This window comes from Neofelis nebulosa, chromosome 6, assembly GCF_028018385.1.
Source record: "Neofelis nebulosa isolate mNeoNeb1 chromosome 6, mNeoNeb1.pri, whole genome shotgun sequence".
Taxonomy (NCBI): domain Eukaryota; kingdom Metazoa; phylum Chordata; class Mammalia; order Carnivora; family Felidae; genus Neofelis; species Neofelis nebulosa.
The window spans coordinates 114,001,458-114,022,040 of record NC_080787.1 but is presented as its reverse complement, the minus strand read 5'-3'; the positions used below and the strand labels follow the sequence as shown (position 1 = coordinate 114,022,040).

General features: G+C 38.5%; 1 protein-coding gene and 1 long non-coding RNA gene across 6 annotated transcripts in view; one reads left to right on the top strand and one right to left on the bottom strand.

Annotated features, from left to right (window-relative positions):
- Positions 1 to 20,583, top strand: part of LOC131514788 (uncharacterized) — a 117,887-nt gene that overhangs the window by 49,568 nt on the left and 47,736 nt on the right. The window lies entirely within an intron of this gene.
- The window catches only part of PKIB (cAMP-dependent protein kinase inhibitor beta), a 172,020-nt gene that overhangs the window by 136,870 nt on the left and 14,567 nt on the right, over positions 1 to 20,583 (bottom strand). For all 4 annotated transcript variants that reach the window (XM_058735138.1, XM_058735141.1, XM_058735140.1 and 1 more), the window contains one exon: positions 13,296 to 13,341. The gene's annotated coding sequence lies outside the window, so the exon portion shown is untranslated. The remainder of the gene's footprint in view (positions 1 to 13,295; positions 13,342 to 20,583) is intronic.

The window sequence follows — 20,583 nt, the reverse complement described above, 5'->3', positions numbered from 1 at the left end:
TGGGTTTTCCATAGAGAGTATCATGTCCTCTGCAGAGTGAAAATTTGACCTCCTCCTGGCCAATTTGCATGCCTTTTATTTCTTTATGTTGTCTGATGGCTGAGGCTAAGACTTCCAATACTATGTTGAATAACAGTGGTGAGAGTGGACATCCTTGTCTTGTTCCTGACTTTAGAGGGAAAGCTCTAAGTTTTTCCCCATTGAGGACGATATTAGTGTTGGGTCTTTAATATATGGCTTTTATGATCTTGAGGTATGATCCTTCTATCCCTACTTTCTTGAGGGGTTTTATGAGGAAAGGATGCTGTATTTTGTCAAATGCTTTCTCTGCACCTATTGAGAGGATCATATGGTTCTTGTCCTTTCTTTTATTGGTGTGATGAATCACATTAATTGTTTCGTGGACATTGAACCAGCCCTGCATCCCAGGTGTAAATCCCACTTGGTCGTGGTGAATAATTTTTTTAATGTATTGTTGCATCCAGTTGACTAATATCTTGTTGAGGGTTTTTGCATCCATGTTCATCAGGGAAATTGGTCTATAGTTCTCCTTTTTAGTGGGGTCTCTGGTTTTGGAATCAAGGTAATGCTGGCTTCATAGAAAGAGTTTGGAAGTTTTCCTTCCATTTCTATTTTTGGGAACAGCTTCAAGAGAATAGGTGTTAACTCTTCCTTAAATGTTTGCTAGAATTCCCCTGGAAAACATTTTTGCCCTGGACTCTTGTTTTTTGGCAGTTTTTGATTACTAATTCGATTTCCTTACTGGTTATAGGTCTTGCTCAAATTTTCTATTGCTTCATGTTTCCATTTTGGCAGTGTATATGTTTCTAGAAATTTTTCAATCTTCCAGATTGCCCATTTTATTGGCGTATAATTGCTCATAGTATTTTCTTATTGTTGTTTGTATTTCTGCTGTGTTGGTTGTGATCTCTCCTCTTTCATTCTTGATTCTATTATTTGGATCCTTTTCTTTTTCTTTTTATCAAACTGGGTAGTGGTGTATCAATTTTGTTAATTCTTTCAAAGAACCAGCTTCTGGTTTCATTGATCTGTTCTACTGGGTTTTTTTGGTTTCTATAGCATTAATCTTTATTATTTTCTGTCTTCTGCTGCTTTGGCATTTTATTTGCTATTCTTTTTCCAGACCTTTAAGGTGTAAGGTTAGGTTGTATATCTAAGACCTTTCTTCCTTCTTTAGGAAGGTCTGGATTGCTATATACTTGCCTCTTATGACCGCCTTTGCTGCGTCCCAGAGGTTTGGTGCTGTTGTGTTTTCATTTGCATTGACTTCCATGTACTTTTTAATTTCCTCTTTATCTTCTTGGTTAGCCCATTCATTCTTTAGTAGTATGTTCTTTAGTCTCCCAGTACTTGTTACCTTTCCAAATTTTTTCTTGTGGTTGATTTTGAGTTTCATAATGTTGTGGTCTAAAAATATGCACAGTATGATCTTGATCTTTTTGTACTTGTTGAGGGCTGATTTGTGTCCCAGTATGTTTTGTATTCTGGAGAATGTTCCATGTACACTGGAGACTAATGTATATTCCACTGCTTTAGGATGAAATGTTCTGAATATATCTGTTAAGTCCATCTGGTCCAGTGTGTCATTCAAAGCCATTGTTTCCTTGTTGACTTTTTGATTAGATGATCTGTCCGTTGCTGTAAGTGGAGTGTTGAAGTCCTCTACTATTATGGTATTATTATCAATGAGTTTCTTTATATTTGTGATTAATTGATTTATATATTTGGGTGCTCTCACATTTGGAGCATAAATGTTTATAATTGTTAGGTCTTCTTGGTGGATAGACCCCTTAATTATGATATAATGTCCTTCTTCATGTCTTGTTACAGTCTTTATTTTAAAGTCTATATTGTCTGATATAAGTATGGCTACTCCGGCTTTCTTTTGTCGACCATTAGCATGATAGATGGTTCTCCATCCCCTTACTTTCAATCTGAAGGTGTCTTTAGTGGGTCTAAAGTGGGTCTCTTATAAATAGCATATGGATGGATATTGTTTTCTTCTCCATTCTGTTATCCTATGCCTTTTGATTGAATCATTTAGTCCGATGATGTTCAGGGTGAGTACTGAAAGATATGAATTTATTGCCATTATGTTGCTTATAGAGTTGGAGTTTCTGATCCTTTCTCTGGTGTTCTCTGGTCCTTTCTAGTCTTTGCTGTTTTTGGTATTTATTTATTTTGTTATTTTGTTATTTTTTCATCTTTTCTCCCCTCAGAGAGTCCCCCTTAAAATTTCTTGTAGGGCTGGTTTAGTGCTCATGAACTCCTTTAATTTTTGTTTGTCTGGGAAACTTTTAATCTCTCTTATTTTGAATGATAGTCTTGCTAGATAAAGAATTCTTGGCTGCATATTTTTCTGATCCAGCACATTGAATATATCCTGCCACTCCTTTCTGGCCTGCCAAGTTTCTGTAGATAGGTCTTGCTGCAAACCTTGTCTGTCTTCCCTTGTAGGTTAAGGACTTTATTCCCTTGCTGTTTTCATGATTGTTTCCTTGCCTGAGTATTTTGTGAATTTGACTATGATATGCCTTGTTGATGGTCGGTTTTTGTTGAATCTAATGGGAGTCCTCTGGGCTTCCTGGATTTTGATGTCTGTGTCTTTCCCCAGGTTAGGAAAGTTTTCTGCTATGATTTGCTCACATAACGTTTCTACCCCTTTTTCTCTCTCTTCATCTTCTGGAACCCCTATGATTCTAATGTTCCTTTTTGATGAGTCACTGATTCTTAAATCATGCTTTTTGCCTTAGTCTCCCTCTTTTTTCTGCTTCATTGTTCTCCTTAAGTTTGTCCTCTATATCACTGATTCTTTGTTCTGCCTCATCCATCCTTGCCGCCATGGCATCCATTTGAGATTGCAGGTCAGTTATAGCATTTTATTTCATCCTGCAGAAAGAGATTTCTTTTACTTCTTTTACTCTTTTATCTCTGCAGAAAGAGATTCTAATCTGTTTTCAACCCCAGCTAGTATTCTTACTATTGTGATTCTAAATTCTGGTTCAGACAACTTGCTTTTATCTGTGTTGGTTAAGTCCCTGGCTGTCATTTCTTCTCTTTTGGGTGAATTCCTTCATTTTGTCATATTGAAGGGAGAAAAGGAATTAATAAGTTTAAAAAATTTAAATTAAAAAATTAAAACAACACACACACACACACACACACAAAACAAATAAATGATGCTAGATCCTAGGTGTGTTTTGGTCTGGGTGTTGAAAGGGGCTTGATAGATTAGAGAAAGAAAGGGAAAGGAAAAAAAAAGGAAATCATTTGAAAATTTGAAAAATGAATACACTGTAAGAGAATAAAATGAAGTGATGGAAGTTTAATAGAATTTGGAAAAATTACACAAAAGTAAAAAATATAGTAGAAAAAAGGCATGAAAATATTTTTAATAAAAATTGAAAATAAAAATATATGTTTTCCTGCATTCAAGAAAAAGAAAAATAAACAAAAAAGAGAAAAAAAAGAAAATTGAATAGATGGACCAGTGAACAGCCTGAAATACATTTGAAATTACTTTGTTTTCCCCTAGAAGTCAAACTATGAAGCACTTTATAGTCTGTAAACTAAGTAGGCGGAGATATTTGTGTTGAGCGGTTGCCTCAGTTGGGCAGGGCCTAATGTAATGGCTCCATTCTCCACTAGATGGTGCTGCCTACCTTACTGGTGTGGATTGTTGTGACACTTGTAGGTGTGTATGCGCATGTGTGGGAGGGGTGAAAATGGCGTCACCCAGCTACCCAGTCTCTAGTATCAGAACTCTGTTCTCCCCAATCAGCACCTGTCCTGTCTTCGGCTTCCGTCCACTCCCCGCTTATACACTGTCTGTGACCAAGCCCCAGGCAGCACCTCCCTCCTGAGTTCTATCTCAGATGCGGCTGTGTCTCCCGACCCCTTATCTCTGAGGGACTGTGGCTTTGACCCTTTCTGCCCTCTGAAGGAGGGTCTCACCAGGCAATGGCTGGGTGCCAGCTGCAGCCAGGAATGCTCTCAGGACCATGCTGCGGCTGATGCCCAGAGATTGCGGCCAGGTGCCGGCCCACCCCAGAAAAAGTTCATGCAATTGTGTAGCAGCAGCATTTCAAGGATTATGGAAAATCACAGCACACATTTGGCACCAGGCTTCACCCCCAATGACCTTGTGCCAGCACCAGAGAATGTTGTTCTCCCAGGCCCACTGGGATCGTTCCTGTTTGGGGCCACACAGACTCTACCGGATGTCCTCCCAACAGGGGAACAGCCTCTTCCCCTGTGGCCCGAAGAATCCCAGACTCCACTGTGCTCCTAGGGATTCACCCTTCTCACCAGACACTGCCAGGTATCAAGCTGTGGAGTTTCAGACTCTGCATTCCCTGTTTATAGAGTTTTAATGGAATTTAAACCCTCTCCTTTCTCCTTTCTCCCTTTTTAGTTCAGTCCCTACTCCTGTTTCCACTTTTCCACTTTCTCTCTAGCTGCTTTTGGAGGGGGGGGTGCTTTTCCCGTACTCTCCCCCTCCCTCTGTCCTCTCTCCACAAGCAAAAACAGCTCACTCCCTGCCCTCTGTGGCTTCTCTCTCCCCCATTTCACCTCTCCGCATCATGTACCTGCTGAGTTCTGTGGTTCAGGTTGTGAAGATTGTTGTGTTAACCCTAAAATCAGTTTTCTAGGTGTGCAGCATGGTTTAGTGTTGATCTGGCTGTATTTCATGGACACGAGACACAAAAAACCTTCCATGCTGTTCAGTTCCCCAGCATTTCTGACCTGAAGCACACACTTGGAAAGAAATGCCTTTTGTATCCCAGAAAAAGTCCAGACAAAGAAATACAGAGGTCACCCATTGAAAATCACCTGAATACACCAAAATGGTACAATACAAGGAATGTAAGGAAGACAACAGTAGCATCCACTATAACCAGGAAGGGCACAGTGAAATTATACCTCTATTCCTTGCTAAGAATGATGTAATTTGCTACAACTATTTTAAAAAGACAGCTAACTATATATCAAGAGCCTTAAAAATGTTGGTACTGAGTGCAACTCCATAAAAATAATTATATTCATCACAGTATTATTTATAATGTTGAGAAATAAGAAATAATTTAAGGGGCACCTGGGTGGCTCAGTGGATTAAGCGTCCAACTTCCACTCAGGTGCCATATGTGAGTTTGTGCTGACAGCTCAGAGCCTTGAGCCTGCTTCAGATTCTGTGTTTCCCTCTCTTTCTGCCCCTTCCCCGCTTGTGCTCTGTCTCTCTCACTCTCTCAAAAATAAATAAGCATTAAAAAAAGAAATAATTTAAATGTCCAACAATATAAGACTTGTTAGGAAAGTTATTTATGTCTGATGGATGAAATGTTGCCATTAAAGCTGAAAATTGTAGATTATATAGCTATATGAGAAAATGTTTTTGAGGGAGGAAGAAAGCAAGAAAAAGAAAGAAGAAAGATGAGACGGAATATTTAAAAATGATAGTAACATTATTGTCCTAAGGGTTGGGCTTATGTAGTTATATCTTTTTAATGCTGAAAATAACATGTTTTTAAAGCAACATAAACATTGCTTTTAAATATTATCCAAAAATTTTAATATCTGCTTTCTATATATATCTTCTGAGGTTCTATATACAATCTCATCTTTCCAAAACAAAAATCTCATGAAATAGTTGAGTTTAGTATTACTGTATTTATTTTACAGATGAGGAAATTAAATCCCAGAAATGGCCAGATGGCTGGAAAGTGATGGAACTGTGATTAGACTATATTTCTTGACTCCTGGCCTAGTTCTCTTTATGACAGTGGTACATGTCTGTTATTTCCATGTCTTTTATTTTCAAGAATCTCCTCATCTTCTCATCATCAAGAGTGCATAGTAGACCTAAGCCTGACTAGTGAGAGCCAGTGACTCTAGTCACTGATAAAGAACTGGTTGTGTGACCCAAGTTAGGACAATCAAAGATAGCCCAGGACTTTTGATGGCTTCTTCCACCAAGGGTACTATACTGCCAGAAAATTGAGAAGCCTGGAGTTTCCCATGCTCATTTTTCTCAGATCATAAGAGAGTCTGCCTAAGAGTGGAGGAAAATAGAGCTAGAAATGGAAAGAAACCAATTTCTTATGACATTGTTAAAGCACTCCACTATTTGATTTGAATCTGGCCATGCCTCAACCCAAGGTCTACCCTTGGCCTTTTCAGGTTTGTGAACTAATAAATACTTGTTTCTCTTTTGAATTAAGATAATTAGATTGAGGTTGCTGTCATCATCACTAAAAATATCCTGGCTAATGTGGAAGTTAGTTGTTGTCACTGACAAATCTTAAAAATGTTGTGTTGGCCAAGCCAAGGTAGACTGCAGGGTAATGAATGTTCTCTAGCTAGAATGCAAGCCATCTGTGCTATGAAGTAGCAAAGCAGATAATTAAACTGCTACCTGTCATATCTTTGGACTCAGGTTATGTGTGTACTGAGGTTAGAACTTGAGGGAATTTGGTAAAAACATGTCAGGATCCTGGAATATTATAGCCAGTTCTCAATACTTTAATCTTGACTGTTTAAAAGTGAAGAAGGAGGAGAAGGAGGAGAAAACACAATCTTGTTCTATGGCTCATATAACAACCCAGGACAGCTGAGATTCAAATAGCTCTGTGCATGAAAAACTGAAAAAGTCAAATGTTTAACCCCAAGAAAAAGTTACTGCATGGAAAGTCAAGGAGTCTGACAACAACATTGTAGATAAGAAGAGGATCTACGAGAAGCTACAAAATGATTTTCCAGGCCCATCCAAGAACCTCAACTGCTACTCCCTGCCTGAAGAAGGTGTTAGGTAGGAAGTTTTCAGGTGAAAATGACAGAAACACCAGTCTAATTATCTTAATTAAAAGATGGTGGAAAGTGTTTTCCCAGTCATACCACCTAGAGATATGAAGAGAATTAGTTATGACTTCCAATCCTAACCAGTTGTTCTTTACCATTATAAACCTTTAAGCTAAGAGTTGGAAGGTAAGTAGAGCATTGCAGCCTACTGCTAAGAAACAGAAACTACAGACTCAGATTTCTCTTGAAATTATGACTCAACATGATCTTAATTTCCAGTTACTAGTCTACAGCATTAACCAAATGCAAATTAACTGGATGCCTACCAAGGTTTTAATGTTTCCCTTTTAGAAAAACCCCAAACCTGGCAAGCAAATGCTTGTAAGTACTTAACCCATAAGCATTCCCTCCACCACCAAAACTTCACCAATAGGAAGTGTGTTGTTAACATATGGCAGCCATCAAAAACAGATCTCAGGGCGCCTGGGTGGCGCAGTCGGTTAAGCGTCCGACTTCAGCCAGGTCACGATCTCGCGGTCCGTGAGTTCGAGCCCCGCGTCAGGCTCTGGGCTGATGGCTCGGAGCCTGGAGCCTGTTTCCGATTCTGTGTCTCCCTCTCTCTCTGCCCCTCCCCCGTTCATGCTCTGTCTCTCTCTGTCCCAAAAATAAATAAAAAACGTTGAAAAAAAAATTAAAAAAAAAAAAACAAAAACAAAAACAGATCTCAAATGTACCCAGAAGAAAATAACTGTCAAGTAAAATCCACTGTAATGCAGATTCCTGACCAAAGGACCCACTGTCCTGGGCAGTAAGAATTTGCAATCCTTAATGAGTAGAACAACTGTTTATTTACTTTTTCCCTCTTCTCATTTTCAAATGAGAATTTTTTTGAATTCATCCTTTATTTACTCCACCATCATCTATTACATTTGCTGTAGGTGGTTAAACAAATATATCATTAGTCATATACTGCTGGATAATAAGAAGCTATGTCTGAGACTAACAGTTACAAAGCAAAGATCTTGATCTAGAGTAATAAGATAACTTTACAACACTCATTTGACTCTTTAGACGGGAGGTGACTGCAGTATTTGTTGTGCATAAAATAGTTGTTTTTTGTTACATGGGAGCAATGTATGTATAAAAATAAATGTTGAAGTCTATGAATTAAAAGAAAGTGTACATGTTTATGGGAAAACTGCTATCGTGGAGATGTATTGATTTTACCCATCAAGCATCCTTGGCAACAGAATCCCTCTTTTTCTTATCGACCCTTCTATTTTCAATGCATGATATTTGGATGGGCTGCCCCAGATCTAGGAGTATGCTCTGACCTTATCATTCACAGTCAGAATAAACAATTACTGCTTAAGAGATGGCACATGACCCAAGTCAGGTCAGCCAAATTAGGCTGAAGATTTTTGCTAAAAAGTATTGGGAAAAGAGTACTCTTTTTCCACTGGTGTTGGCAAGTTGGTCGAATATAAGCCTGGAACTACCAATGCTCATCTTTGGCACCAATTAGAGAGCTTTGAGGGTGAAACCACCCAAGTAAAATCCACTATGTGCAGGTGCAGAGAGAGAGGGAGACTTTTGATAACATTTTGTGAGCACCTAAATTTAGCCATGCCCAAAGCCCATATATACAACCTGCATTTCTCAGTTATTTGAGCCATTAAATTCCATTTTCTCCTTCAGTAAGTTCAAGATGTATTTCTGAAAGTATGAAATCACCTAGGTTGTGTATAGTCTTACCATTCTCTTCAATAATCAAATTGTTAATTTCTAAATCTTTCTGATATTTAATATTTGTTAAATTTCTGAAGAAAGAAAACTTGCACAGGAAAACTTCCTAATTCCTTAAAACTCACTTAGTCAGTTGTCTTAAGATTATGAAGATTTGAAGAAATTCAGAGATTGGATGTCATGTGTGGTTCAGCCATAGAAGCAGAGTCACTATGAGGGCTGCAGGATAAGGAATATATTGTAGGAAGTAAACCTCACACAGTTGTGGGAAGAGCTAGGGAATCGACAGTAGGAGAACCTAAGAAGGAGTCTCTAGTGAGTTCTCCTGAAGCACCTGTGCAAGTAAAACTGTCCATAATTTCAGGGAATTCTGAGAAGACCAGCATATCTAGCCACCAAAGTGGGACTATGGGGGGGGCGGGGGGGGGGGAGAGGTCTATGAAATGTGTCTGTCAAAGTACAGCCATGCATCTGGTGATAAAGCCTGGAACTGATCTTAATCATGAGGACCAAGAGTTGGGAAGAAAAGCTCCTGTCACTTTAACTGACCTCAGAAATCTCCAGAAAATAAAGGTTGCTGTTTCACACTTGTGTCTTCCAAATCTGATGCAAGTTCTCTTTTGGTCAACTTTAATTTGTAATCTTACAGCAAAGAGAATTCTGGGAAATGTGGTTCTTAGCTTAATCAAGTTGACACAGCACAATCTTTTCTCTCCTAGTCAACCTGTCATCAGTGCATACCTCTTTTAACCATATTCCATATAAAGTAAAAGAAAAACCATGCTTCTGCCTAACATCGTGCAACTATCTCTTTCTTACTGAAAATACACTATTCCTCTCCCCAAAGAAGTATATGTAAGATACCACCTTAGAGTGATTTCTTCTCCACACTCCCTTCTTGATGTCCTGCAACTAAACACTGAGACATCAGTTTAACCACTATCTTCTTTAGTAAAAGAAAATAAGAAAGGAAAATGATCAGTTAGTATAGATAAAACTAAATTCATGGCAAAATAAGGAAGAAATACTCATAACTATAATACTCCTTATTTCACTAACTGATCATATAATAATAGCTGATATTATGACCTTCTTCACTAGCCATTCCATAATCTCTTTTCTCTCAGTAAGCATCTCAGTTGCTGGTAGTTTCTTTTGAGTCAGATTATCAAAACTTTAATTTTGAAATAGCCTGTATGTACATTTACCTGTTCTGCCTCTACTGATTAGTTATAATTTTTCATTAAATTTTATCATAGGACATAAAAATACTATGAGACACCTCAAAGAATCCCAAAATGAAGTAACCCAATTTTATCTTAATAGTCAGAATCAATCACTCCAATAGTATAGTAATCCCCCCTTTTGCCAATTGGTTAGGTGGCCCAAGGAACCCACAGTGGCCAATTAGTCTCAACAGTCAGTTTAGTGAAACCATTGCTATGTCCCCTAGGGGAAGCATCCTCCCTTGTGAACTAAGATCTCCAAACCAGAAAAGTCAAAAGGTACAGAAATAAGAAGAAAAATGTTCATAGATAGACACTCCTATTTCTGTCCCTTGAATCTTAGCATGGGAAAAATACTACTTTATTTTGGACTCAGATTCAATTAATATACCTAGTCCTGGAAGACATGACTTCAGTCCACAAAGTTGCTATCCAGCTGGCACCACAGCTGAATTTTCATACAGTTACTCAACAGTTCAATCAGGCCAGCTGCTCCAGGGTGATAGATAGCATGCTTAGTTCAGTGAATTCTATGAACACAAGCCCATTGCCACACTTCGTTTGTTGTCAAATAAGTCCATTAGTCAGGGGTAATGCCGTGTGGAATTCTATGATGTCAAATAAGGCATTCCATAAGTCCAAGGGTGATGGTTTTGGCAGAAGCATTACAGATAGGAAAGGCAAATCCATATCCAGAGAAGTATCTATTCCAATGAAAATAAAACAGCATGATGGAAGTAGTTCAATATGATCATCCTGCCAGCAGGTGCCTGGCAAGACTACCAGACAAATGGTGCCATACCAGTGTATCAGATTTTGTTTGTTGGCAGGTTAGGCATTTGACAGCAGCTATGGCCAAATTAGCCTTGTGTTGCTGAGTCCATCCAAAACCTCCATTCTTGTTTCTGTGGCCACCTTCTATGTTTATTTGGAGAGGACAGCAGTAGCTGGGGATAGATCCTCACCAACATCCACAGAATAGCAACTTTTTATGTGATTATTAGACTGGTGTCACTCTTTGTTGACCATTGATATAGATCACAAATATTTTCTTATGTGTAGACACAGAGACGTCTATCTACATATCTCTTCCCTAGACTATCTTCTAACCAATTTTCTGATTATGCTCCTTCCAAGTCTCTGACAGTTCTTCCAAATGTTAAGAATTGCATATGGATCAGGGTAGATGCATGTCTTCAGCCATCTCTTCTTCTAGGAAGAAATGAACAACCATATGCACTGCTCTGAGTTCTGTCCATTGGAGGGATTTTCCTCACCACTGCCCTTTAGGGCTATCGCTGAGTGGAGCTGTAGCCCTGCAGCTTTCTTCTTTAGAGTCATGCTAGTGTGTTGTGCAGAACCACATGTAAACCAAACTGCAAATTTTGTTCTTCCTTAGTAGGTTGGTTTTAGGGAGCTCCCTATCAGGTCATAGGTAAGGTTAAGATGGAGGAAACAACATAGAAGAAATAGGGGCCATGGGCACCTGTGATGTTTGCTCTGCACTAACTTTTGCCTTCAAGACCTGCTTGATCCTGATCATGTGTATACAACTTTCATTTGATGATGAAGTGCTGCTATACATGCCCAATATTTTAGAGTGTTGCCAAATACCTGGTTCATGATAGGCAGCTCAGATGATTTGGTAACTTAGTGGTCCAGGATCAAGCTTTCATTTACTTATGACTTGCCCAGTAATAAGCCAGAAGCTGCTTTTCAAAAAGGAGGAGATTTGTTTTTTACAGAGAATGCAAAGCTTTGCTCCAAAATTGTTAAAGCTCTGTGCTATGACGAACTTGTAGGGACTGCCAAAGGTTCCAAATAGTATTTCTACATATCTCTGACCCTTCAAGAGCCATAAGAACTGTTCGGTTATACGTCCCAAGTTATGGAGCAGCTTGTATGGCAGGCTAGATCCAATACAGAGACCTCTCTTTTTCTGGTTCTATTCAAAACTGGCAGGGGCACCTGGGTAGTTCAGTTGGTTGAGTGTCCAACTTTGGCTCAGGTCATGATCTCACAGTTTGTGAGTTTGAGCCCCACGTGAGGCTCTGTGCTGATAGCGCTAAGCCTGGAACCCACTTCGAGTTCTGTGTCTCCCTCTCTCTCTGCCCCTCCCCTGTTTACTTTCAGTCTCTCTCTCTCTCTCTCTCTCTCTCTCTCTCTCTCTCTCTCAAGTGTAAATAAACATTAAAAAAAAAACTGGCAGCCTTTGGAGATATTTGGTAAATAAGTTGGAATAACATATATTGCCTCCAAAAATCCAAAGAAGCCTACAGGGGTTTGTCTCTTTCTTAGTGTTAGAGGAGGCAGGTGCAATAACTTGCCCTTCATCTTCAAAGAGATACATCAACATGCTCCAGACCACTAGATCTCTAGATATTTCACAACAGGGGCAAGTCTCTGAACTTTTGTGTGGTATTTCTATATTATACACGGTCTTACTTTCCAAGGTGGTGAGTTTTTCTCTTGTATGTTGTGATAAGATTAGCCTTCTGAAAAGTATCATTACAAATAAGGGAGAGCTAAGTGATAGTGAACAGGATCTTCAAACCAGCCATAAGTAATGTTCTGAAAGAAAGCAGAACGCTAAGATAAGAAGAAATGGAACCAAAGGCTAAAATCCTAATGGCAATTTGAAAGGAAAAGAGGGCCTGCAGGGTAGGAAACCACAAAATTAGGGTATGAAATTACTCCTCTCCTACCATCAAAAAGGGAACGCCACATTCAGGAGGTGTTCTGCAGGTCCTTTATCTTCTTCTTTATATTTTTTCCTGGTTTTAAGCATTTGGTATCTCTTTCACGCCCAACCTAATGCTGAGTTTTATCAATTATCCCTGCCATAATCTATCAGTTTCCAATGCCTCCTTGCTGCCTATAATATAAAAAGCAAAAACCTCATAACCAAAGGCTCCTTCAAATATGACTGCATCTATCCTTCCAGCCTCAGCTATTCTTGAGCCATGCTGAATTCCTCACATCTTCTAAAATACATTGTATGTTTACACAACTACCAGTCTTTGCATGTACTGGTCCCTCTCCTGGAAATGGCCTCTCTCCTCCTCTTCTCCTGGATTGTTCAATTCAACCTTCAGATTTAACTCAAATATAATTTCTTCTTTGATTTCCCTGATTCCCTGAAACAAGTGGATCAGTCTCATCCCCCGGTTCCCCACAGCATTTGGATCATAATTGTTAGTGTGCTCACCACAAAAGATTGCTGTTTTTCTATCTCTATAGGCCTATATCCACGAATAGAACAAAGAAGGAGCATATAAACATTTGCTTAACAAATGAAACAGATGGGTTTATTACTTTCTGGTTTGCCCAGATCCTACACTATAGAGCCCCATCTCTTCACCTACAATTTGCTGTTGATTTTATTTTAAATCTTTAAGAGGAAATTGATTTTTCCAAAACAGCTATGTAAGCAATTACCTAAAATCATTAACAGAATGTTCCTTTGAAATGATTTGTGTAGAGGTCATTTAGAAGTCTAGTACTTACCGTCTAATTTGTAGATATTTTTGGTGGTCCACCTTTGCATGAGTCTCTGTGTAAGAAAGAGAATTAAACAGTTAATTAAAAAGTTGATCTTTTTATAGTTCAATCTGCATTATGTACTTATCTCAACCAGAATGGTGGACAGAGCCCTTTATTAAAGTCTTTATTCTATAACATACTGTGTGACTACTCTACTGCTCAGCTACCTTTCCACTGTAAAAAGAAGATAATTCTTGCCCATCTTACAGATTTCTTGAAAACAAAAGTTTGTTAAGTGAGTACAAATGTTAGTCAAAAGCAAGCATTATGAGTATTTCAATGCCTAACAAACATCAGTACATTTAGTGAGTACCCATGATTTGTGCATTCTATAATTTATTTAACATTATATCTTTACCAACCTGCACATGCCTGCACAAAATATAAACCTAATTAATAAATATTTAAATATCTGCATTTCAAAGAAGATCACTGAAACAGTACCTGGAAAATTCAGAAATCTTTACTTCACAGTTGGAATTAATAATTTTTTCTGTCATATTGAGGTTAATTTTTGAGAAAGAAACAAACAATTTGTATTCATACTAATTTAGTGTAGTAGTCCTTGTGTCTAGTTCAAATTCCAGCCCAGGGAGATCCCAACATAGTGGTATAAGTTTTAAATTGGTAAATGTAAGGAATCCTTGAAATGCTAACTTCTGCACTTTTTTGGAGAACCACAGATTGTCAGTCATCTCTGTTGATCTAGAAATGCAAATGTCCTTCAAAATACTGAAACATACCAATGATTTGTTTTACCTAAGTTAGAAGTGTTACTTTGCTCCAACTAAATTAGGAGCACCTGTATCACTTTGAGCTAATCTTGTGAGTTGCGAAGAGCACCGTGCTCAAACTGGTCTGACAGCTGCTTTGAAATAGCAGGTTAGTACAGCTGTAATTGTGGCATTAGCAGTGGAAATAGGGCTACACATCAGGGAAGAATCGTCCTATCATTTACTATTTTTCCCTCTCCTGAAATTTCACCTTGATTTTGCTTTATATTCATTCTCTATGGAAAAAATTGTAAATTAGATACCTTACAATTCAACACACTGATTCATTCCTCTAAGCTTATTGAGTTTTTACGATGTGACGAAATGGTAATATGCTAGGTCTGGTAACAGAAAGAAAGATAAAGAGTTCACTGTAAACTCAGGGCACACACCTGTGAACAGCTTGTGCCCTAAGGGAACAAGAGGTAAAAACAACAAATCTCAAGAGGGAGAAAAGATCAGGGAAGGCTCTTCAGATGGCATTGAACAATCTTGCAAGATGACTATGTTGCTGAGTTAAGGTATTTTTAAAGTAAGGGGACTGCACACACTTAAGGCCCAAGAATATTAATCTGCTTTGTGAATTGTGAAAATTCTAGTAATTTAGTATTCCTGGCGGGGGGGAGGGGTTGTTTAGAGATGGGAAGCAGAGCACAGGGCAGTCAGGATAGCCAGGGGATATGCATAGATGGTCAAGGGCAGATAAAAAAAGAGCACGTATACCATGCTATTACCCTGTAGGTGATAGACAGGCTCTTATGGGCTTGAAGTGCAGGTTCACAGTGACCTTAGCATTCAGGACTGAATCAGAGTAATTTGAACAGAGATGGTTTAATATAAAGAATTACTAACTATAACAGCAGGTTGGGATACCCAGAAATTAGCTAGTAAGAAGTAAAAAGGACTGTACAAAATATAGGAATAGCAGATATAAGAAGCAGCCAGTACCTCTTAGGGTGAGATAGAGCCCAAGGACAAGCCTACCTCTGCTCCCAAAGGCTACAATCCAGACCTTGTTGGAGAGGGCACGGAAGTTGCTCGCTGAATACAGAGAGGATCTGTGATGCTGCACTGGTGGAACTTGCTGGAAATACACCCTCTAGGGTGCCAGTGAAACCTGTTCATAGGGAGATGACTCACTGGAAGCCTCCATCATAAAACTGCCTGAGGGTGGAAATGCTGAAGAAGCTGCCAGCTGTTGGGTTCTCCTGCCCAACATGAACGGCAAAGCTGGGCACTGGAGAGGCTGCCTGGAATGGAAAAGTCTGGTGCTGCGAAAGCCACCCATGCTGCAGGAGCCAGACAAAAGGAACACTCTGGAACTAGGAAGGAAAGCCCCTTCCTCCTAGAATGTCTCTCCAGCACCCTCTAGTGACAAAGCTTGACATTATGCTGTCTGCAAAGAAAATATGTAATTGGCCCATCTCCATTTTCACAGAGAGGGTGAAAAGGGTGAATTTAGAGTGAGAGACGGCACAGAACCAACATGATTTGTATGGAGAATGCACAAAAGGCTTAGCAACTGGTGCCACCTCTAGTCTGACAGGGAAGGCAGAGGCTAAAAATGGAAGATTGGTGGAACACTGCTTAAGTAGTTGAAAGAGCAGACCTATGCCGGCCGACTCCATCTTGTTCTGTGTCCTCCACCTTGAGTGACTATGTCCCCGACATGACCCCTTTCCGGGAAAATCACAGAAACCTCAGACCATGCCTCCTCCCCTTGAGTAACCTCCCGCTCACCCGTTCAAACTTCCCGATCAAAACACCCCGGCGACCTGTGTAACAGGAATCCGACCCTTCCCCAGCCAGTCAGCCAAGGCCACGACCCTTCCCCAGCCAATCGGCTGAGGCCACAGCCATTACCTCACCAACTGCCCCTAGACCCCTATAAAACCTTTGTGCTTTTGAAACTCGCTCTCTCTCCAGTATCTCACATCTGCATCGGTGCAGGTAGGGGATTGAGCTCCAGCTAGCTCGAATAAAGGTTCTTTTGCTTTTGCATCAGACTCGGCTCCCTAGTGGTGTTTGGGGATCACGAATTCTGGGCATAACAGTAGTCAGATCTCCAGATCCCTTATGTCACCCTCTGCAGCAGGGTGTCTGTCCTCCTTCAACCTAGCAGAAAGAGTTCTGTTCTTTGAAGACAAACACAAGGTCTTTGGGCTGGGACAAACCAGGCACAGTGTGAAAATTAGGTGAATAAGTGAATACAGACATATTGAATGCCGAATGCTGAATGTGGAGACCACTGTGTTTTGCCTTCCTGGCTTCCAGAGGCTGGCTCAATGTTAACAATTTTTAGTTCCCCACCCTTCAAATGAGAAGATAAGATTAATAGGTCATCTGAGGAAGCATCTGTCATGAAGGTTAGACACAAAAATAATAATTGGAACAAAGACCTTAAAAGAAGAAGAAAGTTCAAATATTCTCAAAGAAGTCAGAGAATAATTGCAAGATCTCTTGCAATAAATAGGAACATTTGGGAAACAAAAAAGAGAACATAATAAAAAGTATGTGATGGCAGAGATGAAAAACCCAATGGTAGTGATGAAATATAATGTCAAGGAAGTGATCCAGAAATTAGAGTACAAAGACAAAGAGATGGGAAATGACAGGAAAGAAGAGAAAATAAGAAGATGGTTTAGGAGACAAAATATTTGAGTCATGGATTTTTCAAAAAGAGAAACCAGGTAAAACAGTAGTCAGAGAATCACCAATAAAATAATTAAAAAATTTTTTTCTCAGTCTATTGAGCATCATACTTTGGCTCAGGTCATGATGTCAAGGTTCATGAGTTCAGGCCCCACATCAGGCTCTGCGCTGTCAGCGCAGAGCAGACTTGGAATCCTCCACCCCCCTTTCATGCTATCCCTCCTCCACTTGCACTCTCTCACTCTCAAAAATAAACATTTTTAAAAATTTTCTCAGCACTAAAGACATGAGTGTCCATATGAAAGTGCCCACTGACAGGAGAAAGGAAAGAAAGAGAGAGAGAGAGAGAGAGAGAGAGAGAGAGAGAAAGAAAGAAAGGAAGGAAGCAAGGAAGGAAGGAAGAAAGAAAGGAAGGAAGAAAAATAAATCTGACTAAGGCCCATAAGTGAAATTTCAGGATAACGAGACAAGTTTTAAGAGAGATAAAAAGACCAGTAAGTATGCCATGCAAAAGTGAGGAATAATACTGTTCTCTAAAAGAGAGTAGAGTAACACTTTCAAAATTAAGAAAAAATAATTATTTCAGTATAGAAATTGATGCCAAGCCTATTTGTGTTATAGTAAAATATATTTTCACATATGCAAATTCTTAAAAATCATATTTCCCATGCCATGAAGCCTTTCTCAGGAAATAATTAGAAGATGTGCTCCAATAAAACAATGGAGTGAAAAAGATGAAAAAAAGAGATCAAGAAAACAGGACACTCAAATCAGAAGAAAATGAAGGAAATTCTCAGCATTGCAAGGAAGAGAAGTTTCTGGACAAATGCTTTGCAGTATCCCTAAAAAGCACTGAGTTCAATAAAAAAAAGAATGGAGTTCTTCAGATGGATGACTCCTTAAAAAAAAAAATAACTGCAACTGATGGACTACCTAAGAATGATCTTAGGGAAAATGGTACTAAAATGCTATTGTGAATAGTTAGCAAAATGTTCAAATGAAATGAATCTAATGAAAAATCAAGGCTATTATTCTCAAGGAAAATAAAAGCATAAAAGAAAATGTAACTTTAATAAATTCCTAAAATGCTCAACTATAAATATTGATGTAATGACAGTGATTAATTAAATCTAAACAAAGCTTTTAATGTAACTTTATTGTGGGAGGTGGGGAAGGAAAGCAGAGGAGACAAAATTATAGGGGGGGATTAATTTTTTTCTGCCCTTCAACGTCCCTCTAGCTGGACTAAGAATCAAATTGACATATGACAGATTGATGGGAGAAAATCAAATTTAGCTCTGTATGCATGGAAACCCACATAGACATGAAATTCCGAAGACAGTCAGGCAAAATGAGGTATATATGTCATCCTGAACTAAGGAGAATGGGGTAGTGGCCTGAGACTTCAAAGGGAAGGAAGGCATCGCAGGGCCATGAGAAGAAGAGCAGGTGTTTGATAATTAAGTTTTGTCCTACCATACAGATGGGTCACTCAGATAAAACTTATCTCTGATAATAACCCGTATTCTGGAAAAGACTCCCAATTTAGAGTCTTCTATATAGTTAGGGGAGCAGCAAATGTCTCTCTTGAGCCCTCAGGGTCTCAATTGCCTTCAGCTGAAAGTAGTCCAGAGTCCAAAGTGGTATATTTTGGTTTGGCCTGCCCTTGACCCCTACAGAAGTTTCAGGGAGTTAAATCCTTAATGACCATCTTGTCAATTGACCATGTTGTCAATAGATAACATCTAAAATTGAGGGGCATGTGAGTGGCAAAGTGGTTAAGCATGGGACTTAGGCTCAGGTCATGATCTCCCAGTTCGTGAGCTCAAGCCCCACATCTGGCTCTGTGCTGACAGCTCAGAGCCTGGAACCTGCTTCAAATTCTGTGTCTCCCTCTCTCTGTGCCGCTCGCACTCTCTCTCTCTCTCAGAAATAAACATTAAAAAAATTTAAAACATCTAAAATTGAACAATCAAAATATTAAAGCATATGCATATTATTTAGAAATATAGATATGTATGAAGAAGAAATCTCTAAAGGAGTAAAAAAATCATTGCCTCTGAGGAAAGGAATTGGAGAAGAATTTGACAGAAAATTATTGCATTTTGTTACATATATTTGACTTATACACTGTTATAACATTACTTTTTCAAAAATAAAATTAGCCTAAAAAGGAAAAAAGAATATATTAGTTAAAAATATTTTCATATTCACACTTACTGAACAAATACATGCTAAGAATTTACTGTGTGCCCAGGTCAATATTCTACACTGGGGATAACATTGGAATAAGACAGAACTCCCAACCTTAAGGAGCTCACAAGTTTAGATGCGCTAGAAGGGCAGTGAGAGAAAAACATGAAATGAAGAAATTAGAGGATGTTGCCATCCATGCTAAATGTAGGGTATGAATTGTAGAATGGGTGATTCAGTCATCTAAAAAAATATGAAAAAAAATGTTGAAAATAAATATTTTTAGTTTAAAACATGTTACTGTGTCATTTCATTAGTAATAATAATAATAGCTGCTGGAGAGCCTGGGCAGCTCAGTGGGTTGAGCATCTGACTCTTGATTGGCTCAGGTCATGATCCCAGGGTCATGGGATTGAGCCCCAGGTCAGGCTCAGTGCTAAGCATGGAGCCTGCTCAGGATTCTCTCTTGCTTTCTGCCCCTCCCCTATTTGCACACACTCTCTTTCTTAAAATAAATAAACTTAATAATAATAACTGCTACTTTTTTCTTTTTTACTGCCTCACATGTATAGATACTTATACTAGGTCTTTTACCTACACCTTTTGACTTAGTTCTAATTCTAACAAGGCAAATATTATTAGCATCATTTTAACAGATGAGTTGAATCATAGTAGCTTTAAGAATAGAAGAGATTCACATCTGTGCTGATAGCTGACACATGATTCAGACTTAAAGGAAGGGAATGAACTAGATTATCTTCTAGGCTTACTTTAAGTACTGTGATTTTACCATGTATTTCTTTCTGTGGGTTGTAGTCAAGAAAGTGGGAAAGTCACTGCTGTAGGTTATCAAAACATCACAATACTATTGAAATGGACCTGTGTGCTAGAACACGGATGTCTTTGTCATGCAAAACATTTTTTTAAATTCAGTGTTAACTATTTAACCATACACACATATATATAGTTACCCAAGAAAGTATTTTTTTCCTTTGCTTTAAGTAAATTTCTTAAAATTTCCATGTGAATGAATTCAAAGTACAATCAAATTATGCTTAAGTGTTCTCTCCTTTTGTAATTACCAAAATGCTAATATTGTTAATTGTACTTTAATATATTCTGAATAATATAATTTAAACTCAGCTACTTAACTCCACTTTTCTGCCAATTTAGCCATTGTGCACTTGCCATATTTGTCTCTCTTTATAACCGAAAATAAAAGATAAAAACTGAATAATAAATAAAATGCTTAATTCTATTTTGTATTCATTCTTCCATCCTATTATTGGAACCCTTTGAATAGTATCTACAGATGACCCATATAACTATCACAATACTCTATTCTAAATTGAAATGAAATAATAATATTTGATGTCTTTTCCTCCTATTATTCTCCAGGTATGCTTTCTATCTTGATGTCAGATGACCATTCAAAAAAGAGTAGGATGAAATTTCATATTTGCTAAGAGATTTCTTTTTTTTTATATTTCAGAAACGCTCTGGAACTTAACAGTTCAGCTGTTGAAGGTCTATATATCATTAAGCAAATTATAGAAGCTTTTAAAATCCTTCTCATAAAAGTCTCATAAAAGGTTATTTTCTTATTTAAAGCATACCGTGCATTTCTTTTTTGA